General features: G+C 38.4%; 1 protein-coding gene across 6 annotated transcripts in view; it reads right to left on the bottom strand.

Moving 5' to 3' along the window:
- abcd1 (ATP-binding cassette, sub-family D (ALD), member 1) overlaps window positions 1-14147 on the bottom strand; it is a 62917-nt gene extending 48770 nt beyond the window's left edge. The window contains exons 1-3 of one of the 6 annotated variants that reach the window (XM_077555211.1): window positions 13990-14085; window positions 13714-13886; window positions 13502-13557 (exon numbers count right to left, since the gene is read on the bottom strand). The gene's annotated coding sequence lies outside the window, so the exon portion shown is untranslated. Of the gene's footprint in view, window positions 1-13501; window positions 13558-13631 lie in introns of all 6 variants that reach the window. The other 5 variants (XM_077555213.1, XM_077555212.1, XM_077555209.1 and 2 more) reach the window with 5 other exon arrangements.
- Window positions 14148-14359: the final 212 nt, after the last annotated feature.

The raw sequence follows: 14359 nt of genomic DNA on the forward strand, positions 1-14359 counted from the left end.
CGTGCAACTGTCCACTAACTTGGGGTTCAAACTTCGAACCAATGCCACCACCGAGCCACTGTGCGTGGGGGGGATGAACAATTGATAGATGGTGTGTGTTTGTATGTGTGTAGGCTATATGTGTGCGTGCATGCATGTGAAGAAAAAAAATCAATTTTAAAATTCTTAATTGAAATAATGGCTAAACAATAAATATTTTTGAATTTTTTCTGCAATGCCAATGCCAATCACCCACAAAAAATATTTTAACATTTGTGTATGAAGAATCAATTATGAACAACAAATTTACATAAATAAAAATGATTATGTAAAATGTACAGGAAATTTACATTTTTACATAACACAAGTAGTGCTATTAGGATTTTCCTATGGTGCATGTAGCATAAAAAAATGTCTTACTTTACATTTAGCTGGAATCAGGTAAGAACAAATGCAGTTTATGTGTCTGTACGTGTAGATTGTCACTCTTTAGTTATTGCAACTGTAATCAACACGGGTGCCAGGGCACATGCTCTTTTGGCACTGATGCCCAAAGTGCCCCTTTGTCCATTTATTTATTTTATATATAAAATAAAATGTTTGTGAAAGTAGTTTTGCTGCCTCTCAAAACCCCCAAAAATCTGCTATATAATTTACATAAAACAAATTATTCTTATTACGTTATCCTTGGATGATGTCATACTATGAGACGCGGTCTCATTCTGCCAGGTGGCTGAGTAGGGTATTGCTGCAGCCTGGAGACCACCTCGCTCATGCGACCGCGATAGCGGAAGCACGATGAACGGAAGTTGTTGAAGCCGGTGCCGGCAGCTATATTTATTTTTCAAAATAAGAATACAGAGGGCCAATAAAAAAGAAGAAGAAGGAGCAGAGGATTATGGAGTCACAGGAAAATTACGTTATGATGCAAAAGTCTCAGGTTGGAAAGCATCCAGCGGGTGGCTAGTTATCGCGAGATGCTGTGACTATCGCGAGACCTGCAGCGAGACCAGGAACACCCAACATGACGGCGCCCTGCTGCTAAGATAGAACTAGCTCTATTATGCAAAACCAAATCCGAATTTAACCACCATATAACTTTGCTTTTCTCCTCTCTCTTCCATACGACCGATTTGGATTACCACCCAGCGTGGAGGACCTCGAACGTTTCATCGACAGATACTTTTACAGCTGTGCGATGGAGGATCCGTCCTACGAAAAACCTTCCAAGAAGAGAAAAAATTACTCAGCGACGGACACAGAGGATCTAGTTACTACGGATGTTTCGGTCAGTATGCTGGACTCCATAAACAAAAAAATAGATGTCCTCTGCCTCATCCGAGAGGATGTTAAGGAATTAAAGGTGAGTTTGGAATTCGTCGGACAACAGGTAAGTGACCTCCAACGAGATAATTCCGAGTTACGCTCTTCACTCGCGACTGTTTCAGCCGAGTTGGAAACGATTAAAAAGGAGAATAAAACGCTTAAAGAAACGGATGTCCAATCCCGTAGCATGCGAGATAATTTAATATTCTCAGGCATATCGGAGAATATCTCTGACAATCCAGAGGCCGAGCTAAAAAAAATTATGACGATATCGTTAAAAATAAAAAAATCAAAAAGCCTGTAGGGGCAACAAACCCGTCCTATTATCGCTAAGTTTGAGCATTTTAAAGAGAAAGAATTTGTTAAAAGTAAGGGACGGGAGCTTAAAGGGACCTCTTTCAGAATGAATGACCAATTCCAAAGAGAGATTAATGAGCGGTGAAATATAATTCCTATAATGAGACAAAATAGGCAGGAGGGTAAACGGACTACAATAGTCGTTGATAAGCTATATATCGATGGCCAACTATTCCGGAACCCCTACTCCACTCCCTGGCTGTTGCTAATTGGCATTGGTGGAACTAAACTTTGTTTGATTATTAGATGTATACATATACTGTATTTGTGGTTATAAAACCTAAAATATGAGTACTTATTATGCATAAGCTATATTACAAATATAATATTACACATACATTCATAACTTATACATAACTTTATTTAAAATATATTTAAACAAAAAAATCTCGCTTAGGTTACCAGTTACTGGTGTATTGTTACATCCTTAATCCCCCACTAATTTCCTTCACTTCCACCTCATATTCACTTACACGTTATCTATTATTTTACACAAATCACATAAATCACTTAACCACTTTGATTCTATCCTATAACATGCCAATATTAACAAATAGCCTATACAAATATATACACAGGACTGAGTCTATATTGTTTGCTTATATTGTTTATACTGTTTGTATGCAACCAAACAGGCTTTATTAAAGGTCGTCACTCTACTAATAATATTAGGAGGCTCTTTAACCTTATTAGCATGTCACAGCGGCATGATAAAAAAGGCAGGATTGTAATAACCTCAGACTTCGAGATTTACTCTTTATTACAACATCGATTAAGCGACATAATTGTTTTAAAAACCCAATGATTTCCGCCACCGTGACTGCCTGGTGGAAGGCACTAGAATTGACAAAAGCCCAAGTGGAGCCCTGTGGGCTCTCTCCCCTATGGCATAACCCCGACTTTCAACTTAACAACCAACCGTTTTATTTAGGTGTGTGGGAGCAGAAAGGAATTACATATCTCCACCATCTCTTCTCAGATAATATGTTTATATCATATACATCCTTGTTCCAAAAATACAATATAACATTATCTACAAGTTAAAAATATGATAAAGAAAAAAATTCCAACACTTCGGGGTACGCTCCAACCGCCTGTTTTAGCTAAAGATATTAACAAGCTTTCTCCGACAACAACAAAAAAACTTTCAAAAATATATAAGTTACTTTCATATACTGATAAAATGTCTTTACCCATCTCAAAATGGGAGACAGACTTGTCTATAGCACCGGAATCTGACTTTTGGATTCAAGTTTGTGAAAACGCATTTAAAATGACAAAACACACAAATTTACAACTTATCCAATATAAAATTATTCACAGAACATACATTACTCAATATATGATTAAGAAAATGGGACTCTCAGACTCCGACATTTGTCTCCAATGTTTACAAAACACTACAGACACTTATGTTCATGCTTTATGGTTATGTATTTCTGGACTAAAGTCTTAGAAAAACTTTCCGCTATTTTGGACTGTAGGATACCATTATCTCCAAACTTGTGTTTGCTAGGTGACCTAACAACAACTGACTTACCACATAAACAATTTCAATCTACACTTGTAGCCCTTACTATCGCTAAAAAAACAATTCTTGTTAACTGGAAAAATAAACTAACTCTGAATATCGACCAATGGTCTAACCTCCTCATAAATCACATTTTAATGGAAAAAATATCTGCCTCAAATAAAAACCAAATATCAAAATTTATAGGAACATGGTCTACGTATATAGAATTTTTTAACCTAATTCTGGTTACTTAATTCTGTCTGTTAGCGAGAGCCACTACATCGTGATAACTTAACATTGATGTTTCTGCATTTGGCAATTAATTATTATATTATATTATTAGTATGGGATTTTTTTTTAATGGGCTTTAGGTGAACTGATGAATACACACACGCACGCACGCACACGCACGTACGCACATGCACATGCTCACCCACACACAAAATATATATATATGTGTGTGTTTATGTATATATATATATGTATATATATTTAAAAAAAAGAGAGAAAGAAAAAAAAAAACAGTTTTTTTTTTAATTTTTTTTTTTTTTTTAAAAAGGAGAGCAATGATGATGTCAAATCGAATGAACAGTACTGAGCTCTAGAAAAAAAGAAAAAAAAAGGCAGTTATATCATTGGATGCAGAAAAAGCTTTCGACAAAGTTAACTGGTCCTTTCTCTTTGCTGTTTTAAATAAATGTGGCTTTGGGAAGTCTCAGAGTTTTACTATACAGAGAGGAACAAGACAAGGATGCCCACTGTCCCCTTTATTATTTGCAATATTTATTGAGGCGCTTGCATTAGCTATACGCCAGGAAAGAAGGATTCAAGGAATTACCTCTGGGGTAACAAAATTAATTTATATGCCGATGATATTTTACTTTATTTTGAAAAGCCTGCTATTTTGTTAGGGGAAGTATTTAACTAAATAACTAAATTCTCACATTTATCAGATTATTCTATTAACTGGACAAAATCAACACTACTATCTATTACAGAAAATTCATGGAACCCTGCAAGCCAGGACCCACACTACTCATTTCCTATAGGTAATTTAAAATACTTAGGCATAAAAATCTCACCTAAATTAACTGATTTAATTCATTAAAAATTTACTCCACTTCTGGATAGCATTTATAGTGACTTGGAGCGCTGGAATAATCGTCCTATTTCTCTAATAGGATGAATAACCACCATTAAAATGAAAGTTTTACCCAAAATAAACTATTTTTTCTCAATGATTACATTTAAACCTACGGCTAACTGGTTCCAGTTGTTGGACTCGGCCGTTACAAAATTTTACTGGAATAAAAAAAAAGCAAAGATTAGTCTATCTACTCTTCAGAAAAGTAAATCCAAAGGAAGTCTAGAGGCACCAAATTTTATGTACTACTATATAGCCAACCAGCTACAATATATCGTTCTATGGGCACAACCCAACAGAGATACTAACTGTTGGCTGGAACTAGAACAGAAGGATTGTAATAACCTCAGACTGCTAGATTTACTCTTTATTACAACATCAATTAAGCGACACAATTGTTTTAAAAACCCAATGATTTTCGCCACCCTGACAAAAGCCCAAGTGGAGCCCTGCGGGCTTTCTCCCCTATTACATAACCCCGACTTTCAACTTAACAACCAATCGTTTTATTTAGGTGTGTGGGAGGAGAAAGGAATTACACATCTCCACTATCTTTTCTCAGATAATATAATATGTTTATATCATATACATCCTTGCTCTAAAAATACAAAATAAAAAAACTGTTTTTTTTTTTTACATTATCTGCAAGTTAAAAGTATGATAAAGAAACAATTTCCAACACTTCGGGGTACGCTTCAACCGCCTGTTTTAGCTAAAGATATTACCAAGCTTTCTCTCACAACAACAAAAAACTTCTCAAAAATATATATTACTTTCGTATACTGATAAAATGTCTTTACCCACCACGAAATGGGAGACAGACTTGTCTATAGCTCCGGAATCTGACTTTTGGATTCAAGTTTTTGAAAACTTATTTAAAATGACAAAACACACAAATTTACAACTTATCCAATATAACATTATTCATAGAACATACATTACTCAATATATGATGAAGAAAATGGGACTCTTAGACCAATGTTTACAAAACACTACAGACACTTATTTTCATGCTTTATGGTTATGCACTCCGGTTATGTATTTCTGGACTCGAGTCTTAGAAAAATTTTCCACTATCTTGGACTGTAGGATACCTTTATCTCCAAACTTGTGTTTGCTAGGTGACCTAACAACAACTGACTTACCACGTAAACAATTTCAATCTACACTTGTAGCCCTTAATATCGTGAAAAAAATTTTTGATAGTTAACTGAAAAATAAAAAAACTCTGAATATCGACCAATGGCCTAACATCCTCATGAATCACATTTTAATGGAAAAAATATCTGCTTCAAATAAAAACAAAAATATAGAAATTTATAGAAACATGGTCTACATATATAGAATCTTTTAACCTAAATCTGGTTACTTAATTCTGCCTGTTAGCGAGAGCCACCACATCGCGATAACTTACATTGCTGTTTCTGTATTTGGCAATTTGTAACTAATGGTTGTGTTTTTATAGTCAGGAACCCAGTTGCTGCCAGCAGGATCGAGCAGACTACATCAAATGACACCTTACAGTCACCAACTCCTCAAGATTCGGGAGCGGGGGCTGTGGGCCGGTGGGGTGCCTGGCAGGCCTGCCGTGTTGGGGTGGGGGGGTGCTCCTGGCTGCTGGGTTTGCTCTCCGGCCGGTGGCTCCTGCAGGGCCTGGGGGGCCCTGCGGGGTTGTGCTTGCTCTGTCCTGGCCGGGGTCGACGGCTCCCCTCTTTGGTGGAGGTTTTCATGCATGCCAGATCCACCACACCAGCATCTATCGAAATTCAAACACAATCTGCTTCTTCCTCTGGTCGTTGAATCAGTGGAGGCTGATGTCTGTGGATCTCACTCTGCTTCATCTATCCTTTCTTCCTTTCCTCAGTCTTTCCTTTGGTCTCTTGAGGTCTCTCTAATTTGTTGGAATTTAGATGTTTCTGGGGTTGGTGAAAGACTCTGGTCATCAAAAATACCTAGAGTTTACCAACAGAAGCCCTGCTGCTTAGATGTGAAAATTAATATAAAGTATCAGCGCTATAGAACCCTATGCCTACAACAACATGCTAGTTCAGTGTCACTTAGATGTGGGCGGTCACTGTGTAACCACGGCACTTTAACTAAAGTAACTAAACAGAAATAACAGCCAAAAGGTAAGCTTAACATCTTCAAATGAAAATCGTGACTTGAATGCGTTTCGTTTTCGTGAAAATTAGCGACCAAGACGATATTAGCAGTCATCTAAACGGCACCAGAGTGGAACAACGATCATACAATAAATCTTACCTTTCTACGAAAACTGTTTTATTCCTGCCCACTTTGAGGTCTCTGTATGTCAACCACAGTTTAAGCTGTTCCAAAGTGTGTTTGTTGATTGAATGTTTGTCGATTGAACCATGTTGAAATTTCACACCTGGGATTTCGTTCTCTTCCAAAATGATGTGTACGCATGTGTCCTACGCTGTTATTTTGTCTGACTCATGCATATTAATGAGGAAAACGTCACGTCATTTGAGATCAACCCTATAAAACTTCCTACACAACATATTAGCTTGTGCATATAACATGCGACGCTGCCTGTACATGTCATCATCACACAACAGATCTGTAATGATCTTGACCCGCATAACCCAGATACTGAACTTTTGAGCACACAGTTAACATATGACCAGACAGGGAGAAAGATGGGAATCTGATGTCTTTATCCCCCTTTGCCCTGCAAATCAGCACCACACTCTTCTTCGCATTATATTTGATATACAATTTTACACCATAGTCAGAACAAATATTTAGCAGTTGTTAAAATCCTAGGTGACATAATATAGCAAGGTCATCTGCATACATACTGTAAGATGGTTGACCACAGTGTTGCCAAACATGCAGCCAGTATTACACTGCCTGAGTTGCTCTGACAGATCATATACACATTAAACAGGACTGAAGAAACAATCCATCAATGGCTACACCCTGGCTTTGACCTGCACTACAGGTGCATAAAGTCAAAAACACACAGACTCCAAAACAGCTTTTTTCCCAATCTGTGCAATCATATGCAATATACCATTCATCATGCAAATGTGCAATGTGTCTTTGCAATATAAATAACACTTCATAACATTATTCCTACCTCTGTGTACATTGTTTATACTGTAGATATCTAGATATTTTATTATGTTTTTTATTATTCTATTTTATTTTATTTTTTTAACTTGTGTTTTTACTCATTTCTTATTGCATTGACAAGGGGAAATTGTCCACAATTTCGTTGTACATGTGTATAATGACAATAAAGGCATCCTATTCTATCCTATCTCTGTTCCCAACACTCAACAAAGCAGAGGTCGCTCTTCCCCACTTGACCTGCATACTCAGATTGGCGTACCAGAATGCCAGAGTCCTAATTATGGTTTTAGATAGGGAGCTAGCTAGCTAGCATCAAGGGCTAAAGCCAAACTGTGGCAGGGTTTTTACTTTCTGTACCTGGATTTGCCACCTCTGATTCTTAACATGGTAGATATTACTAAATTACTTGAAACACTATTGCATTGAATTGCACTTCGCTGTATTCCTTAAAAGGAAGTTGTACGACAACATATTTTGATTGGGACTTTATTTTTTTTCCCTGGCCACTGGATTATTTGTTTCATTTTATTCATCAAATTTTTGAAATTCATTTTATTGTGTGTTCTATTCAAAATGACTTTTATGAGCAAATTGAAAAAAAATAATTGCCATTAATTTCAAGCAATTTTAAGGAAATTAGCTATAACTAGAAAAACTCCCGCGGAAATTTTGAATGGGACTGCTGACTCTTGTAAATGAGCTGAACAGTTTAAAATTTAAACCACTGGAATCGGTCAAGAAATGTGGAAGTTAACCATAATCAACATCAACTAAAAGTATCTCACTGTCCCTGAAAATGTATTTAAATAATTGTAAATGAGCTGAACAGTTTAAAATTTAAATGACTGGAATCGGTCAAGAAATGTGGAAGTTAACCATAATCTAAAAATATCTCACTGTCCCTTTAAGAGCGCACACACATTTTTGACTTGGAGCCGTCACGCGCCCCACATTCCATTGAGATTGTATGAGAGACGCACCCCTTGAACAAAAGCCTCTCACGACTTAACGGTTCAAGATACAGATTCAAGAAATAGCTCGTTAGAACGGCAAGAGTTTGGGGAACACAAGCATGTTCTCATTTTTTTAATCGGATAAAAAATGACCAAATGAGAGCAGGTTGAAAACTTATGATTTATCAGAAATGGAGAGAGGAAGGCGCCTGAAATTAACATGTAAAAGACAGGCGAATTAGTCCGACTTCTCTTGCTAAAAGTGAAAATAAAGGTACTAAATGACACCTTAGCCAAATAAAAGTTAGTTTGTCTGAAAGAAGACACTCGTGACTACAAAATATGAGAATTTGACGTCTAGTGAGAAAAGATTGTGGCCATGGTGACGACTTGAAGTGAAACTTTTGGGTATGTAAATGGGTATATTATTTTTATTATGGGACTGCTTGCGGAGCAGCAGCGCAGCATCCGATTAAAAAAATGAGAACATGCTCGTGTTCCCCAAACCCTTGTCGTTCTAACGAGCCATTTCTTGAATCTGTATCTTGAAGAGTTAAGTCGTGGGAGGCTCTTCTTTGAGGTATGCGTCTCTCATTCAATCTCAATGCAATGTGGTGCGTGACGTCACTTCAACTCGTCACCATGGCCACAATCTTTGCTCACTAGACATCAAATTCTCACATTTTGTAGTCACGAGTGTCTTCTTTCAGACAAACTAACTTTTATTTGGCTAAGATGTCATTTAATACCTTTATTTTCACCTTAAGCAAGAGAAGTCGGACTAATTCGCCTGTCTTTTACATGTTAATTTCAGGCGCCTTCCTCTCTCCATTTCTGATAAATCATAAGATTTCAACCTGCTCTCATTTGGTCATATTTTATCCGAATAAGAAAATGAGAACATGGATTGTGGGGCGCGTGACTGCTCCAAGTCAAAAATGGGTATGAGTTCTTAAAGTGACAGTGACATATTTTTAGATTATGGTTAACTTCCACATTTCTTGACCGATTCCAGTCATTTAAATTTTAAACTGTTCAGCTCATTTACATTTTTTTAAATACATGTTCAGGGACAGTGAGATACTTTTAGTTGATGTTCATTATGGTTAACTTCCACATTTCTTGACCGATTCCAGTCGTTTAAATTGTAAACTGTTCAGCTCATTACCAAAGAGTCAGCAGTCCCATTCAAAATTTCCGCGGGAATTTTTCTAGTTCTTATTTATTCTTCCACGATTTTTACGCTAAAATGCGGCACCGGGACAAATGGGGTATCAAACGATGCGGCTCGATCTGACTCGGTGCGGCATTATTTTTCTAGGAATTACGACTTACCATGGCGACGCAATACCCCAAAAACTACCCCAAAAAGTGCCATAGGAATGAATGGGAAATGGAAAGACAAAATCACACATCAAGCACCTTTTTCCAAGACACGCTGCGCATGCATACGTTATCCGACCGATACGAATTTTAGCTCATTTTGTAGGAATTTTTCCCATCTTTAGCTCAGTGTCGAAATCTTTTTTAACTCTTTCACTGCCATTGACGTTTATAGACGTCAAGTAAAAACCTACGGAGCACTGCCAATGACGTCTAAAGACGTCATCCAATTTTTATTTTTTATTTTTTTGAAACGGGTGCAGGCAAGGCTTCCGCAGCTGTGGTGAAAGTTTCCAGCCGGTCTGTTGTGCCTAATGACTATTTTTGGCCCCTAGAGGGCAGCGATGACTCTCTTTTGACAAGATCGGGTGGGCGTCAGTAGAGGCGGAGCTAGAGCGTCGAGCAGGAGATGAGAATGGAATCCAAAGGAAAAATGGCGGCCGGTCGCAAGGAGCTCACGCCCGAGCCGTTTTTTTCAAAGACCAAAAGCATCGCTGAAAGAGCACATTGTTGACGACGATGATCATCATCGATGATGAAGATGAGGGTGGTGACTCCGTGGTTGGGAAGCATTGACGCGGCAGTAGAAGACGTTAGATGGAGCTAGATGGAGGAGGGAACGGGCAATGGCGAGCGTTTGCAAGCAGCTCTACACTTACAAGACGAAAGGCATCGACCAACGCTAAAATAGTACATTGATGACGACGATGATCATCATCGATGATGATGAAGGTGAATCCGAGCTTGACGGCGAAATTGGAACCGCTGACGCGGCGGCTATGACGGTGTCGTAACACGGAACATAACCGAGCACGCACAGGCGGACGTTCGATTGGACGACGGAGAGTGCCCCGAGTCCAATGCATATTCATCGGAGGAGTGTGTACAGTCTGCTACTTGCTTTTTATTCCCCGGAAAAAAAGGCCGCCAAGAAAGTGTAACGTTTGCACACAAAACGGACCAATGCGAAAGTGAAAGTAAACTGTTGTGCGAGTCCTGGCGTCTCCTTGCACGCAGGAGAGCGTTACAAAAGGAAAAACTGTATTTGAAACATCCACATAATTGTAAGTAGTACCACAGTTGCACACATTTGTAAATAGTTTGCGAAATTGTTTTGTCAAATTGTTACACTGTTGAATGGAAATAAACGTATTTTGCAATCAAAAAACACTTTTTCATTGTTGGTGAAAGCGTTTTACAGAAGTAAAGCACTATTTAGGTGTTTGTGGCATCATTCATGGACAAAAAGAAGTGTACAATTCACTAGAGTGCATGAAATAACATCGTTTCACAAAAAGCTCTTTTTCTCCGTTTTTTGTTTCAAAACAGAGAATTTCGGTGAAAGTAACCATTTTCTATTGTTGATTACTGAAGAACGGAATAAGGTAGAAACAAACTTTTTTTTCTGATGAAAGCTGAGAGTCCAATCTTTCATTTGGTAGCATGTGTGTTTCCATAGCCCAAACACAACATTTTCTGTGGACCTTGAAAGATCACTCAAAATGCTTAAATCGGCTGGCAGTGGGGACAACCCGTTTTTGAAAACGTCTGGCAGTGAAAGAGTTAAGGAATGAAAGCTCTCCCCCCTGTGCGGGTTCAAAGACAGTGAGTGAATTAGGCTTCTAACACACTCTGTTGACCAATTAACTTTAGAGTAGCGGGAACAAAGAAAAGTCTACTTCTATTTGGAAAAGTTTCACTTCAAGTCGTCACCATGGCCACAATCTTTGCTCACTAGACATCAGATTCTCACATTTTGTAGTCACGAGTGTCTTCTTTCAGACAAATTAACTTTTATTTGGCTAAGGTGTCATTTAGTACCTTTATTTTCACTTCAAGCGAGGACAAGTCGGACGAACTCGCCTATCTCTTCCATGTTAAATTCAGGCGCCTTTTGCTCTTCATTTCTGATAAATCATAAGTTTTCAACCTGCTCTCATTTGGTCATTTTTCATCCAATTAAAAAAAATGAAAACATGCTCGTGTTCCCCAAACCCTTGCCGTTCTAACGAGCCATTTCTTGAATCTGTATCTTGAACCGTTAAGTCGTGAGAGGCTTTTGTTCAAGGGGTGCGTCTCTCATACACAATGGAATGTGGGGCGCGTGACGGCTCCAAGTCAAAAATGGGTGTGCGCTCTTAAAGGGACATTGAGATATTTTTAGATTATGGTTAACTTCCACATTTCTTGACCGATTCCAGTCATTTGAATTTTAAACTGTTCAGCTCATTTACATTTATTTAAATACATTTTCAGGGACAGTGAGATACTTTTAGTTGATGTTCATTATGGTTAACTTCCACATTTCTTGACCGATTCCAGTCGTTTAAATTTTAAACTGTTCAGCTCATTTACAAGAGTCAGCAGTCTCATTCAAAATTTCCGCGGGAATTTTTCTAGTTGGGATATACAGGTCTTTTTAAAAATATATCTGTCATTGTTTTTTTGGAAAGTTTATGCATCATAACTACCAATGGTATCGATAAGATTTGAGTATCGGTATCTATCTGTCTTAAAAAAAAGTGGTATCGAGCATCCCTAACGCTAATGTTTATGTTGGTCTGTTGGTACTTTGACGGCTTTACTTTAGGCGGTACTTGGAGTAAAATGTTTGAAGATCACTGCTCTCTTCAAACAATCAATAAACATAGGGACAAAACAATGCTGTGTATTGTCACTGAAAATACTACTTTGAGGTTAAAAACATTTAGAGTGATGCACCGAATGGCTATTATTGCCATTTTCGGCATTTGGCCCGAAATGAAATTAAAGCCGAAAGAATACGGCTGAAATAGGTTATGATGACGCAAGCAAAAAAAACCGCTGTAAGCAAGCGTCTGTTTGAATTAAACAGCAAACACGGAGGTGAGTGTCCGCCTTTTCTTCTCGCTGGCTTTTCACCGGTCGGTCGCAGCAGCTCCCTGGGTCATTGTGCACACCAGTGGAGAGGGGCGACACTTGGTGTACAACATTTAAGTGGGTCGAAAAAAGACAGAATTGCCGTGTATTGCAGTACAGGTGAGCCACTCTATCTCCCGCAGCGCCTTCCCTTTTTTTTCAGAGTCCCTCGAACGCTTCCACTTTTTCACCAACATCCTGGTGGCCATGCTAAATACTTTAGCTAATGCTAGCACTATTGCTATCAACAGTTTTAAACACGGAAACACTTACCGGATGGTGGCAGACCTGTACAGGACGCTGTGTGTGACTTTGCAGTTCATTTCCGAAGCCAATTAGCTGGTGCAAACAAATGTATTTATTTATTTTTAAACGTTGGATAAATATGTGAATGTTCTGATTTTAAGTGTGCCGCACCTTGCCCCGCCGCACGCATCCGTCCCCGCCTGTGCGAACTACATTGACTATAAAGCCAGAAAATGCTCAACTCTCGTTCGGTGTTTAATGTACCATTAGTCAACATGTCTGCGGTGTGAGCACATTTCAATTCATATTGTGCTTTGTTAAAATGCCAGTGCTAAATAAACATTTCACAATAATATTATAATTTTAATTCATTATAATGAATGCAATGAAAGTAAAAATTGGCATCATTTTTTTTCCGGCGTTTCGGTTTTCGGCCAAACATTTTTCATTTTTGGTTTCGGACAACCATTTTAATTTTGGTGCATCCATAAACATTTACACTTGTGAACAGACGTGTTATTACTCAAGTATGAAAGTGTCAACTCAATCCGCAGACGACGTGATCGAGTCATGTGACGTGTGTTTACGTCAAAGTTCACTTACTGTAAAAACTCCTATCTTCTTCTTTCCTTCTTGTTTCCTTACTGTCTCCTTGAATTCTATTACACAGCAACACAAAGAGAATATTATTATTTTTTAAACACAAACTGAATGTGTGTTATTGGATGAGCACCATTAGCTTGAGCTGAGAGCGCAGCAGCCGGGTTCCCAGAAACCAGCGAGTTGCCACCACCCCGGTTCGAGTACGAACTTACACAAATGTTTTCCTACAATAGTTCCATCAGTGGCACCGATGTGCTGGTTCCGAGGCAACTGGCTCGACTTGGCTCAGCAAATGTCGGGTGGATATGCTAAAGCTAACAGTAGAGCAACTTTGGATTGATCCGAGCATATAAGAGCTCCCACATTCCGGTTTAGTCCACTTCATCTGATCCGTTGGACACACGCACAAAAACAATAAACCAATCTATACTGTCACGTGAATCACAGCAAACATTAGAAATGTTCCCGAAGCCGGTCGATCAACTTACATAACGTCAACTCCACCACAAACTTTGGTTTACCTCGAAGGAGTGGCCTCGTTCCAACATATCACAGAACATGCGAACTCTTTTGCTGCACTCTCCACTTCCGTCCTCCGTACACTGTCCTCAAACGCAGAAAAACTTCGCACTGCACCACATAATAGCTTTAAATGAAGTAATGTTAACCAATACTACTTTTTAATGGTACAACTTTTTACTGCAGCAATTACATTTTTCATAATAAAGTGATAATACCCGTGAAGACGTATTCAGTCAACACAGTGCCATGCCATGCATGCAGGAAAGAGTGAAATGTTTATTTCCAAATGAAGCATAATGTCTACATAAAATGTTTTTTCATCAAACAGCAGTCAAA

This window comes from Vanacampus margaritifer, chromosome 1, assembly GCF_051991255.1.
Source record: "Vanacampus margaritifer isolate UIUO_Vmar chromosome 1, RoL_Vmar_1.0, whole genome shotgun sequence".
NCBI lineage: Eukaryota > Metazoa > Chordata > Actinopteri > Syngnathiformes > Syngnathidae > Vanacampus > Vanacampus margaritifer.